The sequence below is a fragment of the Acinonyx jubatus genome, chromosome C2 (assembly GCF_027475565.1).
Source record: "Acinonyx jubatus isolate Ajub_Pintada_27869175 chromosome C2, VMU_Ajub_asm_v1.0, whole genome shotgun sequence".
Lineage (NCBI taxonomy): Eukaryota > Metazoa > Chordata > Mammalia > Carnivora > Felidae > Acinonyx > Acinonyx jubatus.
Window position 1 is genome coordinate 80,806,289 of NC_069384.1, and position 25,361 is coordinate 80,831,649.

Sequence of the window (25,361 nt, forward strand, 5' to 3'; positions counted from 1 at the left end):
AATTCTATAACTAATCAAAACAAATTTAAGTTCTTATATAGCAATGTGATTCTGGAAACATGTAATGTATACTGGGAAGAAAAAAAAGCAAAGCATTTTAAATAGGTGATAGATATATCAAGAAACAAAATCTTTCTACAGGAATTATATTAAAAAAAACAAATTTAGATTGGACAAGAATTAAACAAAAGATTTAAGTCTTAAATATAGCCCATGTTAAAATAAAGGCAGATTTTTGTATAAAGTAAGCATGTAAACCACTTTAAGCCTTAGAAGAAAAACATACTAACGTCTGTTAAGATAACTATTACACTTCTACTTTTTACATATTTTATTTCATTTAATCTTTTTACCTTCATGAAGGTCAATAGCATCACCATTTATAGATTAAAAACTAAGGCTCTGAGAGGTTAAATAACTTGTCCAAGGTTATAGGACATCCAATTTCAAGCTGGGTCCTTTCAGAGGGTTACCTCTCCTTAGAAAAAGTATATTTAGGGCGCCTGGGAAGCTCAGTCTGTTAAGTGTCTGACTCTTGATTTCAGTTCAGGTCATGATGTCACAGTTGTGGGATCGAGCCCCGCATCAGGCTCCATGCTGAGTACTGAATGTGGAGCCTGCCTGGGATTCTCTCTCTCCTCTCTGCCCTACCCTGACTCATGCTCTCTCTCTTTCTCAAAATAAATAAAAATAAACAAAAATAAACATTTAAAAAAGTATATCTAAAATTTGCAGTTATCTTTAGTTACTAGAAACATAAGAAATTTAAAAATTAAAGTACCTCAGTCATTTGGGCCTCTGACTTCAGCTCAGGTCATGATCTCACCATGCATAGGTTTGAGCCCTGCATCTGGTTCCGTGCTGACAGCTCTGAGCCTGGAGCCTGCTTCAGATTCTGTGTCTCCCTCTCTCTCTCTCTCTGCCCCTCCCCCATTCATGCTCTCTTTGTCTCAAAATAAATAAACATTAAAAAAAAAGAAAATTCTATGAGATTGTAATTTAACTCACTCATCCTAGTGACATGAGTTTTAGAGTCAGAAGAATTGGGTTTGAATCCTAGAATCCTCACGTGAGCAGCCAAATGATCTGAGGTAAGCCCTTAAATTCTACAGGCCACAATCCAATATGTTCGTCTTTCATTCTATATATTTATGAAATGTCATTACTGGATGTTATGCTAGACATTCCAAGGAAAGAAAGATACACGAGACATGGTTCTCTGTACTTGGAGTTTATTTGCTTTAAATCTACTTTGTTAAATCAAAATCTCTTTCTACATTATTTTAAACATTAAAAAAATGTTTATTCATTTATTTTGAGGGGTGGGAGGAAGGGGCAGAGAGAGAGGGAGAGAGAGAATTCCAAGCAGACCCGGCCCTGTCAGTGTATGGCCCAACGTGGGGCCCGAGCTCATGAACTGTGAGATCATGACCTGATGCTTAACCAACTGAGCCACCCAGGTGCCTCTGCAGTTGTTGATTATTAATGTTCTGTGGATATTGACTGGTTTCGCCTCTAACTGCATATTCATTTCGACATGTCAGCATTCCTTGTTGCTTACATATATATGTGTTCTTTGAATTTTCCTTATAGCATCTTACTCGTTCCCTCATTAATTCCATTCTCTCCATAGCCAGAGGGCTTTTTCCAACATGTAATTCTGAACACGCTACTTAACATTGTAAAATCTCTGGTTCCTAAAATAAAGTCCAACCCTCTTGGCATGATTTGCTTCTCTAGCCTCATGTTTGATACAGCCCTGCAATTCACCAAATTCTTTTTGTTTCTCTGAATTCACTGCCCTCTCCCTCACTTCTGGGCACTTGTAGTCTCAGTTGTGTGCAATTCACTCAGTACACTCTTCCTGCTCACCTCTTGCTTTTAGGGCTCATGTCTGTTATCAGTTTCTTCCTGGATCACTCAAGTCTGGGTGAGATGCTCCACTTATGTCCTCCTCTAGCAGCCTATACTCATTTACCCCTTCTCCTCCTCCCCCAGTAGCACGTATCTCTATATTACAATGACTCTCTGATGATCTCCCCTACTAGACTATAAGTTCTGTGAGGCAGGTGCATGACTAGGTTGCTCACTACATCCCCAGTATGCAGCACAGCATCCAGCACAGAGCAGTCATTCAAGAACATATTCTTAAAGCTGCATTACCTGCATGGTCCAAGGATAATAACAGGAGCTTTCTTATACAAATCCTTCTCAAGGACTGTGATCCACCTCACCCATCCTACCCCTCCCCTACAAAAAAAAAAGCACAGGTTATACTCAAATAGAATATGTGTACTTCCATTTTAGGCTTCTATTTTACAGAGTCAGAGTGAAATATTCAACTAATCTGCTTTTTAAAGGGTGAACAGCTCCATAAAATGGCCATTCCTAGGAGAGATGAAAGATGGTTTTGTTTTACTTTGTCTATGGCAAGGGAAAGGGAATGGGAGCAGAAAAAAGCATGAAGAAGGGAAGAGAAGGGCAGAATCATGAGAAATGGCCAGAGCACACATGCTCAGCCTTTCATTCAACCCTCACTAGGTTCTATAATTACCTTGATTACATCCATGTTGGGGGGCGGGAAACTTAGGGGTGTTCAGTAACTTAAAAGGCATAGATAGCTAATAAATGGGACTGCCAGGACTCAACTCTCTGACTTCAGAAGCCAAGCTATCAACCATGTTAAAAGAGTGGAAAATGTAGAAAAATTAGAAAAACTTTGTTTAAGCAAGACAAATTATTGACAAAGCTTGGTTTCAGTAGTACCGATCAAGCACCTAGTTTACCTTTGCTAGGGGTATGTAAGCCTGAATTTCTCTTGAATATGAACATGTGACTTGGAACAATTTTGATTTGGCTTAACAGAGAGAGGATACTTTCTTACACTAATGTTAATAAGGTCTTTTCTAAGAAGGTCAATTCCTTAACCAGAATATATTGCCTCTGTCTCTCAAGGAGGTGAAAAGGTGCTCTCTCTTAGTACTTTATACCTCTGAAAGAACTAGTAAGACACACATTTTAAAAGTGCAACATTATAAAAGCATCTTAATGGTATTACAAAAACTTGAGAAATACAGAAAAGATAATTCTATCACCCTAACTCAAAAAACTGTGGTGTATTTCCATCAATTTTTTACTCGCAGGGCTTGATCTCATGAACTGTGAGATCATGACCTGAGCCTAAATCAAGAGTTGGATGCTTAACTGACTGAGCCACCCAGGTGCCCCCAAAGAATCTTAAACATAACTCTTGAAACTTTTACTCCTAATTCTTTTCTCTTACCAAAACATATACATATTTTCATCTCATTGCACAGATTATATCACCATCATCTAAAAATGGCAGCATACATTCTATCAATTGGCTATTAACTAAGTTAACTCCATTTTGCTTTGTTCCATAAAATCACTGCGAACACTGAATTAGTGGATACTGAACCACACTGTTCCTAGGAGAAATACAGGGGTATGGTTTCTGGTCATTTCTTTTTTATTCAGAGAGAGATGGTGATCAAGTGATCAAGGACAGAGAGAGAGGGGGGGGAGAGAGAGTATCTCATGAGGAGCAGAGAGAGAGAGGGAGGGAGAGAGAAGTGGGGCTCACCCGAAGCGGGACTTGAACTCATGAACCATGAGATAATGACCTGAGCCTAAGTCAGATGCTTAACCGACTGAGCCACCTGGGCGCCCAGGCTATTTTTCTATTAAAATAATTCTGTGATTAATATCTTTATGCCTAAAACTTCCTCCTCTTTTAGGAGTATTTCCTTAGAAACTACTGATAGTTATAATTTTGGCAAAGCCTGCTTAATGCAGCAGTTCTTGGAATGGATCATGTCTAGATTCTTCAAATCCTCACTACTTACAAAGTGTGGGCCTAGGACTAGTGTCATCAGCATCACCTGGGCACTAATTAGAAATGCTGACAAAATCACCTGAAACTAAATGAATTAGAATCTGGTTTTTAACAAAATCCTAGGCAGTTCCTATGCACATGAGAAGTCAGACAAGTTCTATTAACCAAGGATTCTCACATTTTAGTGTGCATCAGTGTCACCTGTCAGCTGTTAAGACACAGCTCCCTGGGCACCCTCCACTCCCAGCATTTCAGATTCAGAACATCTGGGGAGTGGCCTGAAAATGTGCATTTTTAACAAGTTCCCAGATGATGCTTGATGGTTCTGCTTCTCCGGACCACACTTTGAGAACTGCTGTGTAAGCTGCTTCAGGAGTAGTTCTCTTGCTAGATTTATTTATTCATTATTTTTTATTTTTAGGTAGGCTCCATACCCAGCATGTAGCCCAACATGGGGCTTGAACTCATGACCCTGAGATCAAGACCTGAGCTGAGATCGAGAATCAGACACTTAACCAACTAAGCCACCCAAGCACCCCGATCTTGTAGGATTTAAACTGGAAGTTTTCAAACTGGTAATACATCTTTTTTTTTTTTTTTTTTTTTGAGGGGGAAGGTAGGGAAAAATAACTGATGCGTTTCAAAAGAAATCCTCACTGAATAGGGCCATGTTTGTGGAGGCGAGCTACCTAGTCAGGATGGTCAGACCTACTCACGGCTGGTGGGGGGAGGCCAATATGGATGGGTCAACTGAGAAACAGAAATAGAGGGAAAAAATTATTTTTTTTCCTCTTGTTATTTAGGCACACTTTATTAAAAATCTAACATTAAAGTATCTGAAAAAATCTTATTGAATAGTTTTTCATTAACTATATTTTATGGATTACATACAAAAATAGAATCTGGAGAATCTGCTTGGTAAAAAGTGTCAAAGAAAATCTTTTCTTTTTCTTTTTACTTTTTCAGTTTCCTGTGATAATATACAGCAATGAAAGGATAGGTCCCCAAACCAGGCCCTCAAGCTTACTTTCTGGGTCTTTGGCAAATCCTTAGCTGCAACCACCCAGGAATAAGCCAGAAGAGATTTCCTTAGAAAATGGAAGTCCTGAGACTACAGTTTCCTCATCCTGAGCCTTCAAGTAAATCCCCATGCATAACTCTTCTCCGGCATAAAGACATCTCTGAGTACAAACCATATGCATCTCAGGTAAATCACAATTGCCATTTCACATTGCTCTTGAGCTTGGCGAAGCTTTAATGAAGTACAGTCAGTCTCCTGGATAGGTACTCCCTTGGAATGACTTCCTTTTCCTTACCCTAGGGACCTTTTTGCTCTGCATTAATAATGAGGTTCTCTTGGTCATTCCTTTTCACTTTCCAGACATGGCCCAAGGCTTTTAGAATCTGCATGGCTAGCTGTTCTTTTGTTTTTAAAACTATTCCATGGGCTTTTAAATAGTTAGCAGGAAAAAGACAAAGGCTATTTATAAGACCATCTGTGGCAAAAGCATTTCTAACTCTAACAAACACCACTATCAAAGGTGTTAAGATTCAGTTAAAGGAAACCCTTATCAATGTAAATAACCTGTGATCAAAGGAGAGCCTGTCAGTGATGGGGACCGTCTACTGTTTCAAAGTGTTATGGCAGAAGCCCTGATTGGAGAAAAGATCGTAATAGAAAATATAAAGGATTATGTGATTGTTTTCTCTTTCTCAAAGAAATCTGCTCTGGTCTCCAGGGCTCCAAGAACACTTAAGGGTTAGATTAGAGCCTAACTTTGATCATTAACATAAGCAGTATAAAGCAAATGTTCAGCTATTTTTGATTAGACAAACAGATGGAAGGGGTTCTGTTCAAAAATGGCCAGAAACAGGAGGAGGAAGATGAGGAGGGGGACGGAGAACCTGGCAAAGGAGTAAAATTTCTTTTCAAATTGGCTCTTGAGCCCTAGCAGCTGTAATATCAGGTGGGTATTTCCCAGGAGTTTCTATGCTTACACAAAGATTCTAAACGAATCTATAATTTCGGTCTAGAAAGTAGTGACTGGAAATATCCAAAGGCATGTTACATCTGTTTCTTTTTGGTGTGCGTATGTATTTGAATTTGTTACGAGGGAGGAAATAATTGGTGAGTAATTAGTAAAATGCTTAATCTCACTTTAATCAAAAGATTATCTTCCCCGGAAAACTCAATCATGGCTTTGTATTTTGGTGGGCTTGATCTCACTGGTCTCAATTATCCATGGTTATCCGCGCCTGTGGATAGCCTACTGTGTCCCATTAGAGGCAGGCAGGACAGCTACCACAAATGCAGGCATAGTGCCTCGGGGGTAATAAGTAGCCTCGGTGGACGTATTTTGCAAATTGAACCCTCTTTAGTAATAGCAACTGTGACAGCCCTCTTTAGGACTCTAAATGAATCTTTTTTTTTCCCCCAGTCTGGTTCCCAAATCTACTCCTTGGTTTAAGATGAGAGCTGCCCTCCTAGCTGCCATTTGCCTATGGTGAACCACTAGCCCAGCCAGTCTCCTTGGGCTCTGCCTACCCCCTCCCTCCCCCACCCCCCATTCAGTTTTTTCTATCACCTTTCTCCAGTCCTTTGTCTTTGACTATTTCTTAAGTCCTTCACCCTCAATCAACTCATTTTTCCATTTTTCTGGCCTTTTTGGAATCTAGAGTTTCATTGAAATGTCCTCCTTGTACTGTTCAATTCAACAATCACCCCAGCCCAGGAATACAATACAAATTAGCAGATTGAAGACAATTACCATCTGTCAGTGGGAAGTCCTACATTGTTTTCCCCTAATTTTTAAACAATTAAAATTGCACAGTTACTACACCTTCCTCTTAGGGTTGCCCTGCAATACACGATTGCTTTTTGCAAGACGTAAGTATTCCAACACATATAAGTATTGTCACTAAATGGATCCCACTATCTGAAGTTATTACAGCTGTTAGGACTAGACATTGGACATCTCGGCTTGACTACTATACAAATGAAAAAGAATATTTTCTTATATTATTCCAGATTATAGATGATACTATTCTAGATTGATGAAATAAACACAGAAATACATGAAATAAATACAGAAATGGAAAGGATGCTTTCTGTTTTGTAATTTTTATGTTTTATCTGTTTCCTTAAAAAAATCCACACTCAAAACACCAATCCACAACCAACTTGTTATTTGAACAATTCTAGAAAGAATAATTTTCAAAAGCTAGCAACTCTCATACAAAATAACAAAATCTTATTTTTTCACAAAATCTTATTTTTTCAAAGACTGGTTGTACCACTTATGGATTTAGTGGCTTCATTTTCTTAATTAGTGTCGTCTTTCATCATGCTTCAGCCTGATTTAAAGAATGATAGGAGATAGTGAGAGATGGACAGAAAGAACAAATATCATCAATTTTGCTTCTTAAGAACACTTACAAAAGTCAGATCAGGGAAAAGGCTGTAACACACAACCAAACTCGGTTTATTAGATTATCTGTTGCCACATTCCTTATTAGCCCAGACCACCAAATCACGAGTTTAGTGGAAGCTCTCTCTTCACTGCAAAGAACAATGGCCGAGACAAATAACATTTATAAGGGCATGGTTAAAGGTGGCAAGGTCAGATCTCATCAGGCCTTTATTTCCTACTTATGAGAAGTCCATAGGCAGATCTAAGTGATTTAACCTTTCTATGTCTCACCCAGATAGCTCTATCTGAAACATTTCTGACATTTTCCCCTCATCAGCTACAGCAGTATCCCATGGGGGTTAACGCCTCTAGAAAAGTACTATGAACGAACTGGAATAAAGGTAGATTTCAACCAGATGGTCTTAGAAGTTGTCACTTGTCTATTTGATGTTGGTAATAATGAGATTCCAAGAACCTTACAATGTTAGAATTAGAAAAGACATTTGAGATCACTAAAAAAATTCCATCTCATATTTTCAAATGAAAGTTGAAGACAAATTTTAAAAAGCTCAAAGAATTGCCTTGCCAAGCATGACCTGATACTGCTCCCTAGGTCCTTACTGCCACAGTCTGGTCCTTACTGCCACCGCATCATTGTGCCTTATAGCAGGCACACAGAAAGCACATTGATTTTACCCATTTTAATATAAGTAATCTTTTAGATAATAAGCCAGGTAAATGGTTGCATTAAAAAACCCCTCATTATTAAAAACTTTACAAGGGTTTGATTCACCCTGTGTGCAAGGTGGTGCATGTAAATCTTCTGCTAAAGTATAATAAGCAAAAGAAATTTAAGCCTACACTGGCAGTTCCTTGCTTGATTCATCTGAATACTAGAACACATCCTCCTCATTGACAATCACTCACCATGAAGTGATTCTCAGTGGTGACATTATGAAAGGACACCCCCCCAACACACACACACACACACACACACACACACACACAGACACACACACACCTATCTACATACATCTATCCTAATAGGGCAGCAAGCAAAATTTGAAAAAGTTTCTCAAGTACCACCCCTGCTCTGGACTCTACCCAGCAGAAAAATCACTAATCCACCCCACCCCACCCCCAAAAATGGTACTCATACAATAAACATATGTAGACAAAAAAGTGTCTACTCTGTGTCAGGCACAGGCTGTAAAGTGAATGAATCCTAAATATTCACTTTGAGTTTTAATACTTAGAAGCAGCACTCTTTATATACCCATTGTGCCTGACTTGGTCAACCAATGACCCCATGGTTTGATGGTTCCTTAATCTCTCTGAATCTATATATGCAAATACAGCATACAATGAGAAAGTCCCTTAAAAAAATTTTTTTTTACATTTTAATTAAATTATTTTTTTAAGTAGGCTCCACACCCAATGTGGGGATTGAACTCATGACTCTGAGATCAAGAGCCACATGCTCTATTGACTGAACTAGCCAGTTGCCCTGAAAAAAAAAGGCTCTTTTTTACTTTACTCCACTCCCAGCACTCTCTATTCCTCTCCCACTTTTACTTTTCTCTTTAACATTTATCACTGCCTAAACGTAATTTACTTCATTGTTTGTCTTCCCCAAGAGGGCGAGAATTTTTGTCTGTTTTTTTTTTCACTGCTGTGTGTAGTCAGCACCTAGAACACATATGAAATGCTCAAGAAGTATCTGTTGGTTAAAAGCATGCCAACATTTTGACACCTGCCAGTTCTATTTGATACATCCTCTTTTCCATTATAGCCTCCTGACCATTCCCTTCAATCATTCTCTCATCCCTAGTATATTGCCCCTCTGTCCTTGTAGGATTTTTCCTGCCAGTTATATGTAGGCACAGTATAGTTAGCCTGGGCTCCATGATTAACTGTCACATGATAATCTTCATTTACGCACACCTTCTTATCTTTCACTGCACCTGCCATACCAACACTTAGCCCTATATTACCTCCACCACAACTTATCTTACTGTATTGTCCAGTCCAGAGCATTGCAAGAGAAGACTTTAGAGTCATGCTAAGACTGGACCAATGACAAGTCAAGGTAGACCTCAATGTTCAAAACCTATGGTATACAAAAGAAAGAGAATGGGATGAAGATTTAGAGCTGGATTTGAAAACTGTGTATACTGTGCACCACTTGGTATCTTTGGCTGAGTCACCAACCTTCCTGAGCCTGTTTTCTCATCTATACAACAGGGATAGTAGTACCTACTTCATATCATGAGGATATTTTAAATGAAATAATGTATGTGAAAGGCCTAGCAGATTCCTAGGCATGTAGAAGTTACTTAAAAAGTGTTAGTTTCTTCTCTTCCTTTAATGTATTTCACTAATGTCCGATGATGCCCTATTTGAAAATGACTAATTCTTACTTAGCAAGAAAATCCATGCTTTCTGGTATGAACCTTCTTAATTTTCCTCTCTAACCTCCTTTCCATATAGAATTTTATATCTTCACTCTCTGCTCCTGATTCAGAAGCAGTGTCCTTCTTCTTTTCTACAACTAACCCTCTATCCATGCCAGTAGTTTTCAATCCTGGCTGCACATTAGAATCATCAATGCAGATGTCTGGGCCCCACCACAGACCAATTAAATATGACTCTCTGGAGGTGGGAGCATGGTATCAGTATTTTTTAAAGTTCCTGGTATGGTGCCAAGATAATTCAGTGGGGGAAAGAACAGTCTTTTCAACAAATATTGTTGGAACTGGATATCCTCATTTAAAAGAAAGTAGTTGAACACTTCCTTATACCATGCACAAAAATTAATTCAAACTGGATCATAGATTTAAATGTAAGAGCTAAAACCCTAAAACTCTTTGAAAAAACATAGGGATAAATCTTCATAACCTTGGGGTAGACAAAGTCTTCTTGGATAGGACACTGAGAGCACAAATAACAACAACAAAAGTGAAGAAATTGAATTTCATCAAAATTTAAAACTTTGGTGCTACAAATAATATCACCAAGAAAGGAAAAAGACAACTCACAGAACGAAAAAAGTATCTGCAAACCGTGTATCTGATAAGGAACTTGTATCTAGACCAGATCAAAGACTCCTTTTTTTAAGTTTATTTGTTTTGAGAGAGAGAGAGAGTGAGAGGGGAAGGGACAGAGAGAGAGGCAGAAAGAGAGAATCCCAAGCAGGCTCCACACTGTCAGCACAGAGCCCAACATGGGGCTCAAACTCAGGAACCGTGAGATTATGACCTGAGTCAAAATCAAGAGTTGGACGCTTAAACCAACTGAGCCACCAGGCATCCCAGAACATATCAAAGACTCTTAAACTCAATTATAAAAAGAGAAATAACTTAACTTTTTAGATGGGCAAAGGATCTGAATAGACATTTCTCCAAAGAAGAAATACAGAGAGCCAATAAGCACATAAAAAAATGCTCAACATCATTAACCATTAGGGACATGTATACAAAAACACGGAGATAGCATTTCAAATCCACTAAGATCACTTTTATCAAAACTATAGAGAGTAAGAAGTGTCGACAAGATTGTGGAAAGATCGAAAGCCTCATATACTGCTGGAGGGAATGTAAAATGGTACAGCTGCTTCAGGAAACATTTTGGCGGTTCCTGAAAATGTGAAACAGAGTTATCATGTGATCTAGCAATTCCACTCCTAGGTATACACCCGAGAGAAATGAAAACATATGTTCACACAAGAACTTGTATGCAGATTTTCATAGCAGCACTATACATAACAGCCAAAAAGTAGAAACAGCCCAAATGTCCATCAACTAATGGATGGATAAGTAAAATATAGTGTATCTGTACAGTGGAATATTATTCCACAATGAAAGGAATGAAGTACTGATATATGTTAAAACATGGAGAACTCTGAAAGCCTTATTTAAGTGAAAGAAGCTAGTCACAAAAGCCTGTATAGTATATGATTTCATTAATACGAAATGATCAAAATAGGCAAATCTATGTATAGAGAAAGTGGATTAGTGGTTGCCTAGAGCTGGGGGGTTGAGAGGAGATAAGGAGTGACTGCTAATGTGTATGAATTTTGTTTTATTTTACATTGATGAAAATATTCTAAAAGTGATTGTGGTGATGGTTGAACAACCCTATGAACATACTAAAAATACTGAAAAGGAAACAGAGACAGAAAGTTCTCCAGTTAATTCCAATCTTCACAATACTGTATGTGAATGGTATCTCACCTTCTAGATTCCTTGGGAGGAAATACAGCATCTTCTAAATCTTTCTCTCCCCCATAGCCTTAAGAAATAACCAACACAGGAGGGTGATATCTTTTGAATGACTTTTTTTTTTTTAAATAAAGGAGTCTTGTTGGTGAATGTTTTTTTCTATTTTAATCAAAATTGCAAGAGTCAGGCTGTCACCTGGCAGCATTGGTCATCTTGGCTATCTTGATTCATTTGAGCTCCCCAAGTAATTAATTCAGCTGTAGCACATAAAGAGAGGGTAGGTAGACAGTGTAAACCAAACTGACCGGTTCTGCCATCCAAAGTACTGTAGTTCCCTCATATACCAGTAGATGTGGCCTCTGGCCCTTAGGAACCATTCTTTTGACAGTTCCCCAGGACATGGCTCTGGTTTGACTGACTTTGTTTACTAAATAAATTAATTCCTACTTCTGGAGTAGCTTCAATTTTGAAACAGAAAGCCATCCATTGACAGTCACTGATACACAGGATTTTATTGTTTGATATTAAACAATTAAGAGTTATTGTTTTTCCCCCACAAGTACATTATACAGGAAAATAAATATAATCTAGAATACAGCCACTAGGAGTGGAGAGAGAGGGAGATTCTATATCTACTCTGTGTCTTAAAGGGATAGTTTTACTTTAATAAATGCAAAGGGCAGACTGCATCTCCCTCATGGAAATAAAGCTCTCTCAACAAAACGTGTAGAAAGACAGTATCTGATGAACATTTCTTGAGTTTGATTTATATAAATACACTTTTTCAAAAAAAATCCTAAGAATTTAGTCTTTTGGTCCAGCTGGGGTCTAGACTTCAATAATTTGAAACAACTTTGCAATTGCTACTTCCAACAAAGTCTGAAGGTATGCAAAAGAAGAAAATGATAAAATGAGTCTAGATGTTTGCAAATACAGGGGAAGTGTGTCATTTGTTCAACTCAGCAAATAAAAGATGGCAAAATATGAAGCCATAGTTGTCTGAGCACAGGACAAAGATCTGATTTAGAATCAGGCAGAAGTTTTCCCTTCTATAGCTCTAGGGAGTTCAGATGTACTCAGAAAAACCATCTGATCAAGGGCAATGTCAAGATGAGAAAAGAAAATTCCAAGTCCTTATATGATTTTGAATGAGTTAACAGTTAGAAGTCTCACTAGTAATTCCAAATATATCATTACAGTCCTAGCTTAGAAGCCCTATTTCATGAGAAAAGATTATAATATGAAAATCTCAGAACTAATTGATTATACAAGGTAAACATGACAAGCCTGGATAAGAAATTAACAGACATTTTGCTTTCCCTCTCACTGAAAAGAATGGTCAGGTACATGCTGCCCACTAGAATACAATTTGCTCAAAGTGAGGGAGTTAGAAAATGCTATTAGGTTATCTGGGTTGAGGAGCTGACCCGGGGCCAAGCATGTCACCGTGTCACATCCCTCTTCTTTACCATCGCTACTTTCACCAGAATAATCCAGAACCTTGGAGAATAAATTAAATCACAAATGCTAACCTTTTGCCAAAACTCCAAGCAAAGTATCAAACCAACTTAATACATTGGAACCTAGCAGAACTTTTCCACGTTTGCCAAACACAGCCGAATAAACTATTTTCAGCTCGGAGTTCATCTTCAGAAAAGATGTGCATTTCTGTGCAATATAATGATGGAATATATTAAGAAACCACTTCTTAATTTTACATCGAGGGGTCTCTTAAAAATCAGAATTTAAGGATAATTCCCCTTTTGTCTCTGGTGCCAGCTTTCAGGTTTTTAAAAATATGAAATTCACAGCGTGACATAAAGAGCTGCAAATATGTATAAATACACCACGGTGGCTCCCATAATAAAAGCTTATTGGGGGGAAAAATGGTCGGGCAAGTATTCCTCTTCCCCCAATTGCAATCTCAAGTCCCAGACCGGTACGCAATTACGAAACAAAGGCGAGGTGAAGGGTGAGAAACAACAGAAAAGGCAGCAGAAAGGAAGACAAGTACTCAGCAAGCCTGAGGCTGCTTCGTCTGGCTGGCCTGGCTGGCCCCAGCACCTTTCTGGTACCAGTTCCGGGCTTTTCCTCTGACATAACCCACATCATCTTCTCAGAGAAATAAATCTGCCTTTAAGGGAAGCCAAGCTAGCATTCAGAGGTAACGTGCAGAACCGTAAATGAAAAATGTCCACGTCTAGCAGGCAGACAAGCCAAGGAAAACCAGCTGTCAGTTTCGGTGGCTCCTAGCTCTAACGGGGTTTCAGGTTACTCTTTGCCTCTGTCTCTCTGTCTTTCTCACCCTGTCTCCCTCAGTAATATCAGCTTTCTAATCAACTCAAATCTCAAATACCTTCTCCAGCTGTCCTTGGGAAATAAATGCTGATGAAACAGAAAAAAGAGTAAGATACTCACAACAATGAAGAATTCCTACACATGCCGGTCCATTTTCTTGCTTTAGAAAGATGGAAGGTTAATTTAAAAAGCCTTGCAGAATTAGAAAAATAAGGGGGAGGGGGATTCCACCCACACAATCCTCCAGCCCACCGCAAAGAAGCCCAAAGGCTTGCTGACGTCACGGATTCATGAATGGATGTAAATCGGGCTGGTTTAGGATTCCGCACAGACTTCGCTGTGGTGTGTGCCATGAAAAAGAAAGGGAGGGTCCAGAGCAGACCCAACCAATAGGCTTCAGGCACTCATGGCCTGCCTTCTTTTAGAAGGAATCTGGTCACAGAATAAACAGAGCCCGCCAATCAGGCGTCTGCCACTGCCATAAGACAGACTGGCAGCTCAGGGTGGGGGTGTGGAGGGGGGGGAGGAGGGCGCTGGTGTGCGTGTGTGTGCGTGTGTGTGTGTGTGTGTGTGTGTAGCTGTGATAGTCATGAAAACATTATTATTGCTATTGAATGAAGGAATCAAAATAGAATTTCAGTGGAATCAGTGCTACTAAAAATCCATATAGAAGAAATCACAATCTTTTATTTATTAGAGCTATTTTCTTTAATTCCTTTCTTGCTGTTGGGCAATGTGCCTGATCTGATGGGATAAGAACAAATTAGAGTCAGGGAAACAGTTTCTAAAACTAGTGACCAGTAAGAAATGTATACCCTGCACATCAAGGCTTGTAAAAGCAAAATAGTAAGGAAATGATAATGGGAATAACCTAAGGATTAAGATACAGAAATATATAAGGCAATATTATGTAACTGTAATTAATTTTTAGAACAATATCATCTTTGTAATGTATCAAAAGTGGGTGTGGAAGAGTGATTGCCTGCTACATTTAAATAAGGTAGGTAAATATTTCCTCATTAAGATACAGCTCCAAAAGAGCTCTTCATGATTCTTAGAGCAAATTTTGGTTTTAATAAGATACCTTATTATTAACAGCAAAATCAGCTATATTAAATTCTCCTAGGAGCCCATGACATTTAAAAAATTGTTTAATTAAAAAAATCTTACCAGCTTTACTGAGGTATAATTGATATACAAAGAACTGCACATACTCAATGTGTACAATTTGGTGAGCTTAGAATTATGCAAACACCCATGATATCATTACCACAGTCAAACAGTAGACATATCACAGGGTTTCCTTGTGTTCCTTTGGAGGTTTTTTGGTTTGTCTTTATGGTAAGAATACTTAACATGAGACCTACCCTCTTAGCAAATTTTGAAGTGTACAATATAATACTGCATTGTTAACTATAGGCACTATGTTATAGAGCAGATCTCTAAGAACTTACTCATCTAGCATAACTGAAACGTTATATCCATCGAATAACAATTCGTATTTCCCTCTCCACCCACCCCCACCCCCCATCCCTGACAACCACTATCGTATTCTCTCCTTCTAGGAGTTTGACTATTTTAGATATCTCATTTAAGTGGAATCATACAGTATTTGTCTTTTTGTGACTGGCTTATTTTACATGGCATAATGTCCTTCAGGCTCATCCATGTTGTTTCAAGTGGCAGAATTTCTTTTTTTTAAGTTTTTTTTTTTTAATATTCCTGTATGTATACACCACATTTTCTTTATCCATTCATCTGCCTATGGACACTTGGATTGTTATCATATGTTACCTATTGTGAATAGTGCTACAATGAACATGGGACTGCAGATATCTCTTGGAGATCTTGACTTCAGTTATTTTGGACATATATCCAGACGTGAGATTGCTGAATCATATGATAGTTCTATTTTTAATTTTATGAGGAATCTCCATACTGTTTTCCATAGCCACTACACCATTTTACATACCCACCAACAGCGTACAAGGGTTTTAATTTCTCCAAACCTTGCCAACACGTGCTTTTTCTAAATAATAGCTATCCTATGAGATGTGAGGTGATATCTCACTGTAATTTTGCTTTGCATTTCTCTGATAATTAATGATACTGTGCACCTTTTCATATACCTATTGGTCATCTGTATGTGTGTCTTCTTTGAAGAAATGTCTATTCAAGTCCTTTGCCCATTCTTGACACTGGTTTTGGCAATAATTTCTTGAAATAACATCAAAAGAACAGGCAACAAAAGCAAAAATAGACAAGTGGGACTACATCGAACTAAAAAGCTTTAATCAACAGAATGAAAAAGGCAACCTACAGACTAGGAGAAACATTTGCACAACACGTATCTGATAAAAGATTAATTTCCAAAATATAAGGAACTCATAAAACACAACAGCAAAATAAAGAAGTCATAACATTTCTTTACTCTTTATTTTAAAATTGTTAGAAGTTACACAAAAGTGGAAATTAACATAATTCCCTAGACCCCATCATTTCACTTCACGATTACCAATACTTTACTAACACTGATCACAAGTTTTTTTTTAACTTGGGAAGCCCTTGAAACTTGAACAATAGTGGTTAATACGAAGCCTTGGTTATGAGATGTCCAGTGGCCAAGAACATTCTGAACAGAGATCTTACTCTATCTCTTAATCAGACTATTTGTACAGCTGAGAGAAGGAGAGTAGTTGCCTGTTTCTGCGTGCCTATGGAGGCTTCAAGCCTGACACTAGTATTACACACTGCTTAGCTCATTTGGAAAAACAAAATGAAACAAAACTTTCCAGGACTATTTTATACACAGCAAAGATGTTCAGGGCACTGTTCTGTATACTCCAGCAATTGACTATCACTGGCAGACAACATACTTAACAAATTTCTCTAAAGGAGGTTATTGTGGAATAGGACTATGGAAAACATAGACCAAAGAAGTTTACCCCTGTTTACAGGTGTGCTCAAGACAAATGCAGTACTGGTACATTCCTAGTAGGCCTGAGTGCAACACATTGGCTTATATCAATATGTACGGATACTAGGATTATTTTAGAATGCATGAGTGGAAAGGATGAAGAATATACATCTCTGGCTCTTTTAACAGCAATCAAAACCAACCAGGATACACTAAAAGAATCAGATTTATAAAAAATTGTTTTTCTTCCAAAATAACCCAGACTAATAGAAGGAGGCAATCTCTTTGTGGAACATGTCAACAAGATGGCCAATTCTGCTCTAGAAGCTAACACATTTGCTGTAAGGTTTGACAACAACATCATTACTCAACAAGTCTACCAGGGATCAGGGTAGTCTCTGGTGCAATTCAGAAGAAAACAGTCTATAAATTGTTCTAAACACAGCCACCTAAGAAGTTGGCTCAGTATGTGATCTGGAAAATAAAAACTAGCTGTCTCTATGAACTTGGCATTTTAGTAGATGAATTTGATCTAGGTTAGCGCTTCCCTGTACCACAGAAATATCAACTGAGCCAACAATTTCTCCATGTCGAGTATCATGGGAAATCATCTGGAAGATAAGTTATCTCCTCAAATCACAGAAACTATAGAGGCCATTCTTGGAGGAAGTTATTGTTGTTTTTGGAACAGAAGGAAGGCAGGGAGAGGGAGCCATGAAAATGTCCATTCTAGAGCAGCACTGCCTAAGAACTTCCTGTGATGATGGAAACGTTCTATAATTTGCACGAATACAGTAGCCACATGTGGCTGTTCGGCATTTAAGATGTGACTAATGTGACTGAGGAGTTGAATTTTAAATTATATTTCAGTTAATTTAAACTTTAATTAAATAGTCACATGTGACTGGCTGGTACCTACTGTATGGGACACTGCAACTCTAGAGATATCAAGCCAAGTCCCATCATCAAAAGTGACTTTTTATTTCAGTGTGTGGGCATGCCAAGTGTAGAGGACTACAAAGCCATCATCAAGGTAAGTAAGCACTTTTAAGAGCCAAATGAACCTCAGGGTGCCTGGGTGGCTCAGTTGTTTAGTTGTCTGACTCTTGATTTCAGCTCAGGTCATGATCTCATGGTGTGTAAGTTTGAGCCCTGCATTGGGCTCCATGCTGACAGTGTGGAACATGCTTGGGATTCTCTCTTCCCCACTCTCTCTCTCTCTCTCTCTCTGCCCCTCCCTCATGCTCTTTTCAAATCTCAATAATGACTGGAGGATAACTCTGGTTTTGTTTCCCAATAAGATATTCAAATCTCATTATTAGAAAATGACCTAAGAATAGAAGTTAAGGTACAATTATTCTGCTATAAAAATATAAGCTCTTCTAAGGATGTTTTTTTTTTTTGAGAAAAATGGTCTTTTATAAAGGAAAATGACTCATTTAAGCCACAATCTAAGAGAAGTTCAAAGTGTAACCCAGTGACAATTTTTGTCAGAAACACCATGAAAAAGAAAGAGGATAATGACCTCAAGGCTAATGCATGAAGATTCATATTTCTTCCACAGGCACCAGTGTGTAGTGGTTAACAGCTGGTAAAGAGATCTGGGTTCAAATCCTGACTCTGTCACTTGTTAATTATGTAAGTTCAGGTAAACGGGAGGTTCAATTTTCTCATTAAAATGGAGGTAATAATAGGTCATGTCTGTCATGTGAAAGCTAAATAAAATAATATATGAGAAGATTAGCATAGAACATGTAATATAGAAGATATTCAGCAAGCAATACTAATAGTTTATTAGTATTAATAGCTTATTAGTATAGAATACTAATGCTTATTCTTATTTTACTGTTGTTATTCAAATACCATGGGCCTTTCTATTCTCACAAGGGAAATTTCAACAACTCTGCAGATCCAGGGATAAACGCCACAGAGAAAAACACACGTTTATTTTGCTTAGAATAAGTTTGAACAGCTCTTTGTAGGAAATTCTTAAAAATATGTACCGGTGACACATCTTCCAAGGAAAAGCTCTTCCAAATCATTTTCCTTTGGAAGATTGCAGGATAGTTGCTGAGGTTCTGAAGCTGAGAGGGGTAAAACCCTCTGGAAGTTAAGCCAGGTGACCAGCAACTCTCTTTATCACAAAACAAACACAAAATAATGCTAAATTTTTCTAAATAAAACTGCGGTTTATATACAACAGTTTGAACTAATATGGGAAATAATCTGTCTACTAGGTGACAATACTGGTCAAAATTCTTTGCTTTCATATAAGAATGTTAATTCTAACTTTGCCTATTTTCAAAGCATATGGTTTGATAGCATGGACAGCAATGTCAATATGCAAGATTCAAATTTCAATATTCAAAGACTTCAGCGAACTGTTAATTCAATTTTGTTGTTATTGTTGCCGTCTAGTTCCCATTAGATGCCTAGCTGAGAAAGTGATTTTTAAGAAACATCTAAGGAATTCTTTTAAGTAGCACTAAAATTTATCCTTGTATCAAGTGAGATAGATCATCAGAAAGCTACATGTTACCTAAATATCATTAGCCTAGTGCCTCTTAGCAGAATCACTGTCACCGAGTTCTATCACTTTCATGTTATGGCCTTGCTTTTAACAAGAATTATTATAAGGAACAGCAATATTGATTATCTTGCACGATGTCTCCTATGCAAGGAATTCACACACTTGTTTTAGAACTTAATACCAGGGAAAAGCTTTCTGTTCCTGAAGAATTATTAGGCATCCACATTTTCAATAATAACAATGTAATCCACTGAATTTCCATTTTTCTGTCCTTCTGGTGGGGAGCTCAAAGTTAACTTTATACTCAAATCTGTCTATCATTCAATCTGTATATCTATATCTAATTTATTTTAGCTTTTGTGGTTAGCATATTTGCATTCTCTTTCCTGTTTTGGGTTTAATTTCCCTTTTATTAACCGTATTGTATATATACTTCATGATAGGGACTTCAAATCCTTCTTGAAACAGACTATAAATAAAAATGTATACTAAACACACATCTATTAACTTTAAAAAATATGGAAGTCTCATGTCTATAAATTCTATAGTCATCTTTGTGATAAAAGAAAACCCTAAAGATACACATAATTATGGCAAACTTTGAAAAATATTCTGAGTTAAACGGATTTGAAGTCTTTAATATTTTTATCAAAGTATAATAAAATATCTAGTTAGCTGGAGAAGAGCAATTGCTTAGAGATTTTATATGCTATAAAATAAATCTTTATAATAAATCTTAACAGCTTAATGAAGTTTTAATGTATTATCCCTGTCAAAAGGATGACTACAAAGGATGTAAGAATTCTTCTCTGATCAATAATGAGAGTGCACCGAAATAAATCAAAAGCAAATGGATTTCTCAATTAATAAAATATTTAGCATCCCTGAAATACACCATTCCATAATATACAAATTCTGGCAAGGTACCACAAACCTAACCTTTGTGAGACTAAAAATACTATCTTGCGTTTATAAAGGCATTTCCATATTGCAAAAGGAAAAGGAAAATTTCTGCATTACTTTACTCATCCACATAGAATTCATACTGCTTCTGAGAGGCCACGTAAACCATCTAACTTCTGTTCTTCTGAACCTGTTTTAATTTCCCCCCTTCTTTAGCTAGATACAAGTTGGCATTTCCATTTTAGCTTCATAGTGCAAGCAACAGAACTGAAGAGCCAAACATAGGAATAGTGAACATCTGCCGTTTTGTTTTTAGTTTGCGCCTGCATCTTCTGCATTTGAGAGCACAGTCTCTCCACCACATTCAGTCCAAGTGGTTCAGAAGGAGCTGAAGCCACCAGAAGCTAGGGCTCCAAGAGTGAACACATGGCACAAGGCTGGCATTGCCTTTTGTACTAAAATATCTTCCTTACATAAGTGTGTTCTTTTACAGTATGGGATATCTAAATTCCAGAAATAATGATTGGGAACAAATCTGGTCATTAGACATTCTTTGTAAACAATCCTGCACTTAGCTTTATGCTTTACAAAGTACTTTAAAATAGGGAAGATATTAGTCCTATTTTATATGTGAGAAAACTAAGGTTCAGGGAGATTGGCTCATCTAATCTAATTTAGCTCTATCTAAACTCTGTAACCTATTGCCTCTACTTTTAAATTCTATCCATTACCCCTTGTCCCTCCCCCATTAAAGACCTGTCTACAATCATTCAATGACTAAAAATTAAAAGTGAACTAAAAAAGTGGCAAAGCAAAGATAAAAAAAGCCATCTCTTGATATCAAGGAGCTTTGGTGAGATGACCAACTACACAAAATGGTGAAGGTGCTAAATCAGTGGGGCAGAAAGGGATGTTTTACTTGAGGATGGAGAATAGCACTAGAAGGAAGTTAACTGACATTTGGGGGTGAGAATATTCTTGCTTGCATGGAACTTTCCGACATAATGCAAAATGTTTAGCGCCCCTCCAGAACTGTAATAGCACCAGGCTTTGTCATAGTTAAAGAAGTCCCCCATGTGTGTCTCCGTAGGCACGAGGGAATTGGGACTGACTGCCCTACTTTGAGACCTACAGGTTAGGCTATAGAGTGGTGCTCTCTGCTGCCCTCTGGTGACATACAGAGGTAAGATAAAAGCCCCTAGCAGAAAAACAGGCCCCGTCCTTTGGAGAAAAATGTCCCAAGAGCAAAGAAACACCAAAGATGCCTGATGGTAAGGCTTAGCAAGAGCTTTGGAAATGTGGGGTGAGGCTGAATAAAGGCTGGGAGCCCTCCTCCCGGTCCAGACCATAGCTAGTACTTGCCGTTTGCTTGTCTTTGGCAAATTGGCATGTTTGTAAAGGGAATAAAGGCTTGTCCTTAAGCAAACACACATTGTCCTTATGCTGCAGTTTGCCCAGGGCTTGAAGTAGGTCTTCTCTCTCTGATACAATGATTATTTGGGACTGGGTGATTACAGTCAGTTATAAAAAGGAAGAAAACTGGAACTGGACCTCAAAGAGGAAGGATTTGGGGAAACAGGATACGAGAGAACAAGGACAGCTGTTCCAAGGTAGCTTATATCAAAGGTAAAGCTGGTAAGGCACACGCTAGTGCTTTTCATGCCAATACAGGATCAGCGTGTACAAGTGCAGTAGATAAGGAACTGGAAGTCAGAGTGGATAATACATTAACACTGAGTCAGTAAACCATGAACTGTTTTTAAAATGAGCCTTACACACCTATCCGTGAATAGGCTCACACTATACAGATTCACACTTGGTACTATAGCCAGTACCTTATTATTAACACTACTGAAGGGAGCAGAGAAGATAAAACCCAAGGATATGTCAGGGAAGTATCTGTTTTCAAGTTTACTCATAAATATAATTATATGTGATGTCTTAAAGCCAAATGAGGAAGCCACACTGGGAAAACTCTTGGTTTTCTATTACCAATGATTACATGCTACCCCCCAAATAAGGTAATACTATCTTTACTGCGAGGAGTAAAAGACAGCAGCTGCTGCTAGCAGCAACCTGCTCCCAATCAATCTACCTGTCTTTATATAATATATATTTTAAAAATGTTACTACTTCATAGGTTCTTATCTAGTCTGCTTGAGATTGAGAATTAGGGTTTGACATATAACATTCACTAAAGAAGCAACAAATAGAGCAGGGTGTTGGTGGGGGGAGGTATGAACATAGTGCTTACTTAGATGTCCTGAAAAAATCAATGCATAAATTAAATACACACATTTTTATTGAATGCCATCTATGTTTGAGATAGCTTGACACGCACTGTGGGGTGTATATGTAGGGATAAATCACAGATCCTGATCTCAGCCTATTTCATTAAATAAGATAGAAGCACAATAAGCAGCAAAATAAAAAAACTGTTATTGTGGCTTAAAATAACAAAGCAGATGAGGCGCCTGGGTGGCTCAGTTGGTTAAGCATCTTACTCTTGATTTCGGCTTAGGTCACGATATCACGGTTCGTGAGTTCCAGCCCCACATGGGGCACTGGTAGTGCAGATCCTGCTTAGGATTTTCTCCTTCTCCTCTTTCTGCCCCTCCCCTGCTCTCTCTCTCTCAAAATAAATAAATAAATAAACTTAAAATAACGGAAAATAGAATCTGTCCCCCAGTATTCAATCTCTTCTCTTTCCTTTTAGGTACACAACGCTTACCCCACCCCCACTCTTAAAGTTTTAGGTGAGTACATGCTATGCTCCTGAAGATGTTATTCTACTGACTATGGATGTGACCACATGACTAAGTTCTAGCCCATGGGAAGTCAGTAGAAGTGAGGTCTGCAACTTCCAGGTCTTCTTATCCATGAGGCTAAGCTGCTGGTCCTGGAGTGTCTTCCTTCCCGTGCTGAGTCAGCTTCTACCATGCACATGATGAAACCACCCACGGGCAATAGCAGAGGAACAAAACAATGAACTTTGGGCTTTGATGCTCTAGTGAATCAGAGTTGTCTATCTGTACCACAACACCTGCCTACTTTAGGATTGCTAATGAAGGCTGAAATAACAGCCTTTCTTTTTTGAGCCACCAAATTTTGTTGAGACCCTTACTGCTGTTTAGCCTTATAGCCCAACTAATGTCTCTTGTTACAAGGCGTTATATGGTTATTTCCTCAACGAAACAGAGAAGAAATAATTGTTCCAAACATCTTGAGAAGAAATGCTGACTCAGAGGATCAAGGACCTACCTGAAAGAAACCTTAAAGGTCAAATCTACTCTGTCTTTTTTTACATACGAAGAAATTGAGGTTGAGATTTGTCCATCGTGTTTGAATTTGTGACAGAGCCAGGAATTGATCCCAGGTCTCCTGAGTGTTTTTGTAGTACACTATCCTGTCTATAAAATAACAGTGACCACTAATGGTACCTCTTTCTTTTCCTGACACAGTTAAGATTCACTCAGTACCCCTGGGACATGGAAGGCTATCCCCAGTTCTAAAGGAAAGCCAACAAGAATTTTTTAAAGTCACATTTTTTTGTCTCAAAGGCATCTGAAATCTAACACAAGAGAAAATTCTAGAATAGCTATATGGTACTACTAAAACAAGGATGAAGAAACGAAAACATAGACCCAAACAATTAGTGATCCAGCAACCTATAAGTGGAAATGGTCATACAAGAATTATATAAGCAGTTTATCTCCTGATAACAAATCCTCTGAAATTTAGAAAATATGATTGGAAAATACTTGAATCAATTCTTAATTGCTCTATTAAAACCTAATTAAACATGCCAGGGCCTGAAAATACATTTTCCATTCTTACAAAATTCCTTTTACTCTTAGCCCAGAAAGTTGTAATGCTTTAAGTTTTTAAAAACCACCCCCAGGGGCGCCTGGGTGGCTCAGTCGGTTGAGCAGCCGACTTCGGCTCAGGTCACGATCTCGCAGTCCGTGAGTTCGAGCCCCGCGTCGGGCTCTGTGCTGACAGCTCAGAGCCTGGAGCCTGTTTCAGATTCTGTGTCTCCCTCTCTCTCTCTGACCCTCCCCCGTTCATGCTCTGTCTCTCTCTGTCTCAAAAATAAATAAACGTTAAAAAAAAAAAAAACCCACCCCCAAAAGCCACAGCCTAGGCATCTCTTCTGTGTTGGCTAGTTAACAACAGCCATCCTTTACCAGAAACCTCTTTGGTAAGCTATGCTGTTGCTGAGGAGGAAGAGTTATGTATACGCCATTGTAAGTGCACAGTCCTCCACAGAGCGCTGAAGTGAGCAGTTTTAGGGAGATACGAAAGGCAAGAATGCAAGGAGAGGGTTGGTCCCAGTTCAGAACAATCTGGTCTCTCTGCCATCAAAATTATCATTAGCTTTCAATAGGCCATAGTAGCAAAACCCACAACTGCAGGGCCTACTTTATAGTCTCCCTCCTGGCTATGGAACATATCTACCTGTCACTGTAGTTTGGAAACAAACACAGTTGTATTTCCAAATCCCCTGTTGTAGTGTTGGTCGTCCCTGTCATGAAAGGATCACAGACAATGCTTATTCAACTTCAGGGGGAGTATTAAGATCTATAGAAAATTATTACAAATACTCTTGGCCCTGAATTTTAAAGTTAGCAAAATGAAGCCCCGCTGAAGACCACCCATAAAGAAGCAGTGGCCTCAAAAGGCCACATTATCTTAGCATGTATTTTTAGTGTATTAATCAAAATTCTGTACTAAATAGTCATCGTTCAAAAGGCCACTCCTTGGGGCACCTGGGTGGCTCAGTCAATTAAGCATTGGACTTCAGCTCAGGTCATGATCTCGTGGTTCGTGAGTTCGAGCCCTGACAGCTCAGAGTCTAGAGCCAGAGTCTGGATTCTGTGTCTTCCTCTCTCTGCCCCTCCCCCGCTCACACTGTGTGTGTGTGTGTGTGTGTGTGTGTGTGTGTGTGTGTGTGTCTCAAAAATAAAGAAACATTAAAAAAGAAATTTTTTTTTAAAAAGACAAAAGGCCACTCCTCTGCAAAAGAGGCTGGTGTCTTGAAGTTGCTTTCACTATAAATCTAAAACGATGTGTGTGAGGGGAGAATAAGATTCTAGAAAAAAAAGTAAAACATACTCTAATTAGTAAATATTTGAAAAACAAAATGTGTTTTCCGAGGAAGAGTATTTGTTGGAGTTTACTTCTTAGCTGGACTATGAAATACTCACAAATTTCATGCTGAATGTCC

The 25,361-nt window shown here is 38.3% G+C and overlaps 1 protein-coding gene across 13 annotated transcripts in view; it reads right to left on the reverse strand.

Annotated features, from left to right (window-relative positions):
• Positions 1-25,361, reverse strand: part of MAP3K13 (mitogen-activated protein kinase kinase kinase 13) — a 169,093-nt gene that overhangs the window by 83,121 nt on the left and 60,611 nt on the right. Inside the window, exon 1 of one of the 13 annotated variants that reach the window (XM_015064322.3) lies at positions 13,905-23,803. The exons of the other annotated variants lie outside the window; for them this stretch is intronic. The gene's annotated coding sequence lies outside the window, so the exon portion shown is untranslated. Of the gene's footprint in view, positions 1-13,904; positions 23,804-25,361 lie in introns of those variants that run through there. 13 annotated transcript variants of the gene reach the window in all.